This window comes from Solea senegalensis, unplaced genomic scaffold, assembly GCF_019176455.1.
Source record: "Solea senegalensis isolate Sse05_10M unplaced genomic scaffold, IFAPA_SoseM_1 scf7180000013032, whole genome shotgun sequence".
Lineage (NCBI taxonomy): Eukaryota > Metazoa > Chordata > Actinopteri > Pleuronectiformes > Soleidae > Solea > Solea senegalensis.
The window spans coordinates 30,858-39,268 of record NW_025320745.1 but is presented as its reverse complement, the minus strand read 5'-3'; positions in this window follow the sequence as shown (position 1 = coordinate 39,268).

The following is an 8,411-nucleotide window of genomic DNA, read 5'->3' as shown; positions in this document are numbered from 1 at the left end:
GATTGACAATAATAATACAAAATCTAATTATATAATTGTGCGTGCAAATGTGAGAGCGAGGCCTGCTGCCATGTGACAGAGGAGCAACCCCAATCCCATTTGTAGGCCGTGCACCACACGACATGAGAAACCGTCCTGTTGGAGTGATAACGTTTCCTTCACCCAAAACATTACTGCTTTGTCATTTCATACCCTCACCACCACCATGTGACTGCATGTGTGGATAATTCCTCTGACAGCTCATGGTGACAGGCTTTCGGGACAGAGGGATAAGTTGTATGGGAGCTCATCCCTATAATCTGTGAGGGATATACAGGGTCTCCCGAGGCATACTGTAGGGACTGTTCACCTGCAGCATTAAGCTAAATAAGATTAGGGGCTGGACTGGAACCGAAACACTCACTCACATATGGGACTTTTTTTTTTTTTCCATCCAAATGAAGCACAACACGTACAAGGGGAAAGAAGGGACATCCAAACTGCAGCTGGGATCAACTGAGGGCTCCAATGTAAAGTTTATTAAAGAGCAGGAAGGAGATGGAGCAGGAGGGATGGCAACAGAGGAAGAAAAAAGGGAGAGTGGTCGCGGCAGACACGGGGAGTTAGAAATCATTGCGTCCATTGACAGAGTAACCTTGGGCAGCTTCCAGCATGACTGAGAGTGAGTGAGCGACAGAGCGCTGGAGCTGAGCCAAGCCCGGCCTTTTGTGCCAGCAGCCGCCACATTCCAATCAGCCACGGATATTTATACTCTGGGCCTAATTGAAAGGTTGGCTTGTGAACCATCTGCACGCAGCCACACTCCAACTCCCCCTTCAACACACACACACACACATACGCTCACACAGAGACACACTTCTGACTGCTTTAGCACCACAGACACAGTCAGCTTTGACCCACAGAGGAGGAAGGCCAGACATGAGGCTGCATCTGCGATGGTTAACACCCCCGAGAGGTCAAAAGTGCAAAGAGGGACGTAAGGCAAAACTATTTAAAGAGGCAACAGACAACTTTTGTGCCCCAGCCGTTCATGTTTGGTCCCTGCTGTAATATGACGCAATCATAGAAAACAGGTACTTTTCCTATCAGAGCTGAATGCTATTGTTTTAGATACAGAAGAACGTTAATAACCGTTCCTTTGTGCCATAAATAAAGTCATTTCTCAAAACTAGGTCCAGTTAAAGCATTTATTGTTAAAGTATAATACATATTTTAAGTAACACAGTGAGATAAAGTGAGTGCAAAAATGAAATCTCAATTCTATTATGTTTCATTTCTTAATAAATTAATATTTGAGCAGGCATGTGACGTGGTGCATTGTTGTCATGACCACAGTGACATTACTCAGCTCCTCAGCACTTTCACTGATCGCTTCCCCTTTTGTCCTCTCTACTTTCTTAATACAATAGCTGAAGTAAAATTTACATTGTTGGTTTAATATATACTGTGAATAGAGTGTGTGTGTGTGCTGTGCTTCTTTACTAGTAACTAGCATGCACTGGGACCAGTTGTTACGCTGCTGGTTGGAAAATGTTTCTGTTCGACTGTTCATCTCCTTCATGTAAATGATAGGCATCTCAATGACAACCACGTTATTTGCGATTAAATAATGGTTTTTAATGACACACACAATAACGTCTTTCACGTGAGCTCAGCGCTCACGTAACTTGAACGCAGCTTAAGTGGTCAGAAGTGGTCACAGTGCACAGTAGTTGTACCGTGTGCTGTCAGTTAAAAGGGCAAAAGTCAAACTCCGCCTATGAATTTGTCCATGAAAAATCCAGGCATTCATTCTTAATATCATTACGACACGTTTAAGACAAAACGTTGTCTATTTCAGCTTAGAATTCAATTGTTTTTCTTGATAAGGAGATATTTTGATACCTGATACCATTCAGATACAGACCCAGACATTGTCCTATCAGACCAGGACAAGTGACCAATAGATCAGTGATAATTTCCACATTGTGACAGTGTCACACTCACACGTTGGCAGGCCTACACACAGATACAGACTCGGAATGAAAGTTAACCTGCAAAGGACATTCATTAGCACAAGAGTCCTGAGCGTGTGCAGTCATTTTTAGGCGGAGTGCACTCGCGAACCTGGAGAGGTTGATGGTATGCGACCTGGTCGGCTTGGAGACGATGAACAACAGGAAGTCACAATCACAGGGAGACGTTTATTAACAAGTGGAAACACAAATAAACTAACTGCAAACAAATCACTGACAGTAATTACTGCCTATAAATGTGGTAATGTGCAGAGACAAGCCTGTGGTTTATATACTGCCACTGATGAAGGAAATCAACCACAGGTGTGTAGCAGGAGTCATGTGATTGGAAACATGCCACACCTGCAGCACAAGCACCTACACACACCTACACACACACACACACTGGGAAAAAGACTCCAGGTGTCACGGTGGATTGTGACAGAGAGATCGTTTTCATCATTTTAACCTGCAAAGCTTTTCGAAGCCTTTATGGTACATAGGTCCAAGAAATGCAGATCAATTAAATGTGCTATAAATCACGACGTGACTGCACTCGTGGGCAACAAAGTTTTTAGTTCACAAAAGGAAGAAAAAGTGAAATTTAATATACACCCTGTTATTTTTGTTTCATTTGAAAAAAATGAAACAAACCTGCTGCTGCTGCTGCTACAAATAAACACCAATAATGTGACATTATGATGTACAGGATCTTTACATGAGATGTGTTTTTCTATCCTCTCTGAATTCTAATTGAATGAGCCGTCACACAGGCCACACGGTTGCACTCTTGCCTTTACAGAAAGAAGACCCAGCCACAACGAAGGCCTTTCTGCATGTGGAGTTTGCATGTTCTCCTCGTGTGTGTGTGTGTGTGGATTTTCCCCAGGTTTCCTCCCACAGTCCAAAAACATGCATATTTGGGGATTAGGCAAATTGTACAGTCTAAATTGACTGTGTGAGAGTGAATGTGTGTCTCTGTGTGGCCCTGTGATAGACTGCCGACCTGTCCGTGGTGTACCCTGCCTTTTGCCCTGTTGTCAGCTGGGATTGGCACCAGCGACCCTCGCGACCCCCGCGTAGAGGATAACGTGGTAGAGGACGGATGGAAGATTGATGGAGCCCTTGCACACACATCATAGGTTTTAATTGCATTTAAACAAGAACCAAAACATAGGTTTTCAACGCGATCAAATTGTTCATAATAACGACACGCAGCTGATAGACATGGGAACTGACTTTTTTATCAGGTGGCAATATGTGCAGGGTGAGCCAACAAACCTGTAGTCAGTAATACAGTGCAGCTGAGGGAGTCTGGCACTTGATAAAAGGAGCGCGGCACCGGCGTGAGATAAATGACTTGATGATTGATTACTGCCTAAAGCGGAAAAATGAGCAACACACAAAACCAGTCAGTAACGTTTGTGTTGTGAGCATTTTCTCACAGTAGCTTTCTCTTTATCACCACACAGCAGTGACTGGCTGCTGTAAGGTCACTGCTGCTTTTCAGCTGCATTTCCACACATATATGGTCTGAAAACCTCTTTTACATGTTTTCATCATATCTAATCCTTGACTGTATATTTTCTTTTATTCTTTCTTTAATAAATCCTGATCATGATTTGAAAAGAATTCCATCAATCTTACATCTGTCTTGTTAGAGTCTCTGTGAGGCAGACATTCACACATTTAAGAATGTCAAGTCCTGCTTTAAATTCTGTCGCCCACTGAAACCTTTCATGAACGGGCAGAAATAATAATATTTGAACTTTGAATCGGTCTCAGCTTATTAGCCTTAAGCTTTATTTACTTCGTATCTAGTTATTGACTTAACTCAAGTATTGGTTGGATTTACTTCTACTACTACTTTGCAGTTTGTGAAGTTATTACATCTTAAAACGAGCAGGTTTAATTGAATGTACACTATAAAAATATTTTATGGTTATTGGAAGCTTACTTTAATGCTTTCTATTCCGTGTCTTTATTTTTAGAGTTAAAGATACTTTAGGAGCAAGTGTCATGTTTAGAAGTTATCCGTCATCCTGACGATCATAAAGAAAAGTTTTGGTCACTCCTTTGTTTTTACTTTCATTTTATGCAGCAATGCAAAATTATGGATCCCAACTGTGGATGAAACAGCACATAAGAGGAAGAAGAACTTTAAATTCTATTTAAAATACTTAACGACCAGACTAACCAGGTGACTAACCACATGCCAGACAGTGAGCCAAAACCAGGACTCCAGGGAGCCATGGACCAGTGAAACACAAATATCAGACTTCCGATTCACAGCCAGTGGAACGCATCACAGGCTCGTGGGATTGAGAAACTAAACCCACTGATTAATGCACAATTAGTGCTGTGTTGTGTCAGTTAACAGGACGGGCTGATGGAGTTTGCAGCAATGGTGAGGAGTGTGTTAAAGCTCTCGGCGGGCATCCAGCTGGCCCTTCGCTCAACTCTGGGACGTGTTAGGCTTCCTCTGCCAGCTGGCACTGGAACAGACTGCCATGTTCATTCATGACAGGCATCTCCAAAAAACTAGTGAAAAACCTGGTGGTTGTTGAATGCTCCTTTCATGCAAACACTTTCAAAAGAGGGGAAAAACAGAGAAAGAAAAAGATAGAAAGGACATCTTTTCATGTGTTCTAAGCCAAGGACATTTGGGGCAACTCAGAAAAGTTTATTCAACGTGCTGCCCAAAACCTTATTTATGTTAGTTGTGTATAATGCTTCTCACATTTACATCGACGGAAAACTCTCTCACAAAAAAAAATACACTGTGTTCCTGTCATGTGCAAGATGCCGGTTTGTTGCTGTGCTAAAGTCAATGTTGTAAAATGTTGTAAGAAATGCCAAAAAAAAAAAGAAGCACTTTTTGAAATGGCAGGCTTAAGAACATACCATAATATAATATATTCATATAATGATATGAAAATGAGTAGTCAAAATAAATAAATAACATCCTTAATTTTCAACGCTTTATCTGACGTCTATCAGCAAATGATAGCGCGTGTTCTGTTTGTACAAAAATTTGTGTACATTAGAGGGTGATCAAAAACTCCAGGAGTGAAATATGATTCAAAGGTATTATTTGTCTTATATCTGTATACACAATTACACATTCATCTGCTGATTATTTTCTCAATTAAAAGATTAGTTGTTGAAAATGGTCGTCATCTTTGATTGTTTCCCAAAAATGTGATCAATGTATTTGAATATCTTACTTTCTTATTCAAGGAACAACTAAACCAGAACATTACAAGCTCACATTACTATTCTATTTCACTGTTTTTAATAAAATAAAACTTGTTGTTACCCCATATTTTTAGTGAACTGCATTCATTGTTAAAAAGCTGCTCGTTTAAATCTTAGCATTATATCTATTTCATGAGATGTATGTGTTTTTTTTCATTGTCACCGCGAGGCGAGGTACAACCCGGACAGGTCACCAGTCCCACTGCAGACAAACAACCATTCACTGTCACCTTCACACCCACAGTGTATTCAGTTAACCTCTGCATGGTTCTGGACTGTGGAAGAAAACCAGAGAACCCAGAGAAAACCCACTCACACACGGGGAGAACATGCAAGTTCAGTGCAGAAAGAACCTTGTTCCGTCCCACCTGCCAAGACATCACAGAAAAACTTTGTGGATTTGACAGCAGATGCAAACATCTTAATAAAATTGATTTATGGCGTGTTTCCACCGACTCGCCTCGCCTCGAAATGGCACGGCACAGTTAAGTTGCCTGGTACTTTAGTAGCACCTGCTCTGGCGAGGTTCCAAAGCGAGCTGAGGTGATACTATGCGTGACATCGTCAGAATAACCCCGGCCCCTGATTGGTCAGAGTGCCGTCACAGGAAGAGACATGAGCAGAAGTCCAACACAGGAATCAAGCCAAACAATGCCGAACTGTAGGTCAGTTAAAAAAGACTTAACAATCCTAAAAATGTGGCTTAATCTACAATGTGGCTTAATCTTTAAAAGTACTGTACACATATTTTAATTAACTGATTCTAATGATTTAGTTACACTGAAAACAACTGCTTTACAAGTCACTAGTCACTCGTTTGTGTGTAAAACGCAGTTTCTTGCAGCCATGCAGTGATGACTCCGCCCACATTGAGTAGGTACTATTTTGTAGTGGAAAAGCGAGGCGAGGCGTGCAGGGACCATAGGTGGAAAAGGTGGATGCTATAGATACACGTGGACCATGTACAGAGTCAACATTACAACACAGTGTTCATGATAGAGCAGTGGTTCGTTAACGTTAAAATACTAAAACGTTAAAATAGAGTGGTGTAAAATAGGTGGAGCAAAGAGGCAGATTTATTCCCAAAAAGATCATTTGCTCTCTCATCCTCCTCCTCTTCCTCACATATACCCCACACACTGGTCTTATATTGTGTTATTTATTTTATTTTCTACACATTCCGGTCAAAATTCCTCAGCTCCACTCCGATCACAAACCCTTGTAATTACAGTAGTAATTACAAGTAGTAGTACACGTACCACAGTTTGAGAACCACAGCTATGGGGCAAATGTAAATATTCGCAGGCCGCTCAGTCCACGGCACTGAATCACCGAATGTAAGCTTTTCACCAGGAAACAGAAGCATTGGCATGCTGCTGCGTGGACAGCCTGCCAAACGCAAAATCATCCCCTGTTCTCCCTTGGCTTGTGCCTGTGATAAATCAAAACACCGAACAACAATTAGCACTCTGTTGATACTCTGCACATCCAACAGTTGATATAGGAATTGGGCCAAATGATGTAGAACACAACTTATTATCTCGCCAAGTGCATCTGCTATTATCAGCCGAGATAAAATCCATCCCATTGTTATATGAACCTGTGAAAACAGGTCGACAGAATCCACTTAGCTCCACTATATAAGTGTGTTGTTCAACTGATTAGTGGCATCGAAAATTTACACAACATACATACTGTGGGCGAAAGCACAGGGGACAATTAATCCCCATCTGATTATATCACTCCAAGAATATGAACTCGCTGCATATGCCTTACAGGTCAAACAGACAGTAGCATGTTACCTCCTTCTTTACATTCAATAGGAAATGATTTGCTCAAAGCAATCAAATAGACTTCAATAACAACAGAGATAAACAACACTCATCCGGTCTAATCTCTGCGGACCACACAGCTCAATCAATTAATTACCTAGTCTCTGTGTTTTACTTCAGGGCATTGGTAATGATCTTTAAATATTAATCTGGCTTTGTCCAGGGACTGAAACAAGGGCCCTGTTGTTGTCTTCAGGATTTCGAGATGTCACGTCTGAGGCTCTCAGCAGGGGGAGGTAAACCTGAACAGCTCGGGGAGGGTGTGCACACTGTTTGGCGATAGCGTGTGCAGAAGAGAGGAAACACATATTTTGTTTGATGATCACAAACAGGACGAATCATCAAGCGGCGCGATTGCATTTCAAGGCCAAGTTTTTCAAGATCGTCGCTTCTCATTTTCAAAACTATCAGAATCATCAGAATCCATGAAGCTTTCTTGCCTGTAACCGCAGTAACAACAGAGGATGGAGAACAGTGTCGTCCTCTAGAACAAAATCTCAGTTAGAAATTCACCGCAGTAGCTTTTGTTTCTGAATTTCTCCAATTTTTAATCTTATCTTAATCTTCAACACAAAGTGCTCTCAAAAACAAGTCATTTTTTGTTGCTTATGACACAAAATGGTATTTGTGCCGATATGTGCTATTCACGTACAAGACACTTAAATTCATGAAAGTAAACCATTAAATTGGAGCTGTAAGTAATCAGATTTGACTCAGATGAGTGGCTGGTAATCTGAATAAAGCCAAGAACTCTCAGATTTTATATTTTGGTTGAGTATGAAGTTTGAAAAACGTGGTGACTGGGTTTTGTAGTTTTTACGGTGGGTGGCTGGTGTGCTGAGTAAGGCAAGTGCACCCACCAGCAACTGTTCTAAGGCCTGCAGTCTGAATTGAGTAAGATCTAATTCAATTAGGCCCTTTGATCCATGTTATTGGAGTTGTCATGCAGTCACGGTTCATTTAAAATACACGTTTGAGACGTTGTTGCATGTTGCAAGTTGCAAGGTTGCAAACTGTCGTTTGTGATGTCAATATCTTTCCTTTGTTTTAAAATGGACGAAACCAAGCCTCGGTTTGAAGGTAAATGTTGGGATTTTTTGTTCAAATGTCTGAATGAAGATTTTGCAATATTAAGGTTTTACACATACAATATTGCTCACTGATACTTCCATTTGTATCATTTGTATTAGCCATATGCATCATTACTAAGATCAATAATGTTATATGACTATACAAATCAATTGTTTATACATTCCTTTATTTTGAAATTTGATGATTTCATTTACGAAGTAATAAAATGACTTATCATTATTATTATTACTTAAGG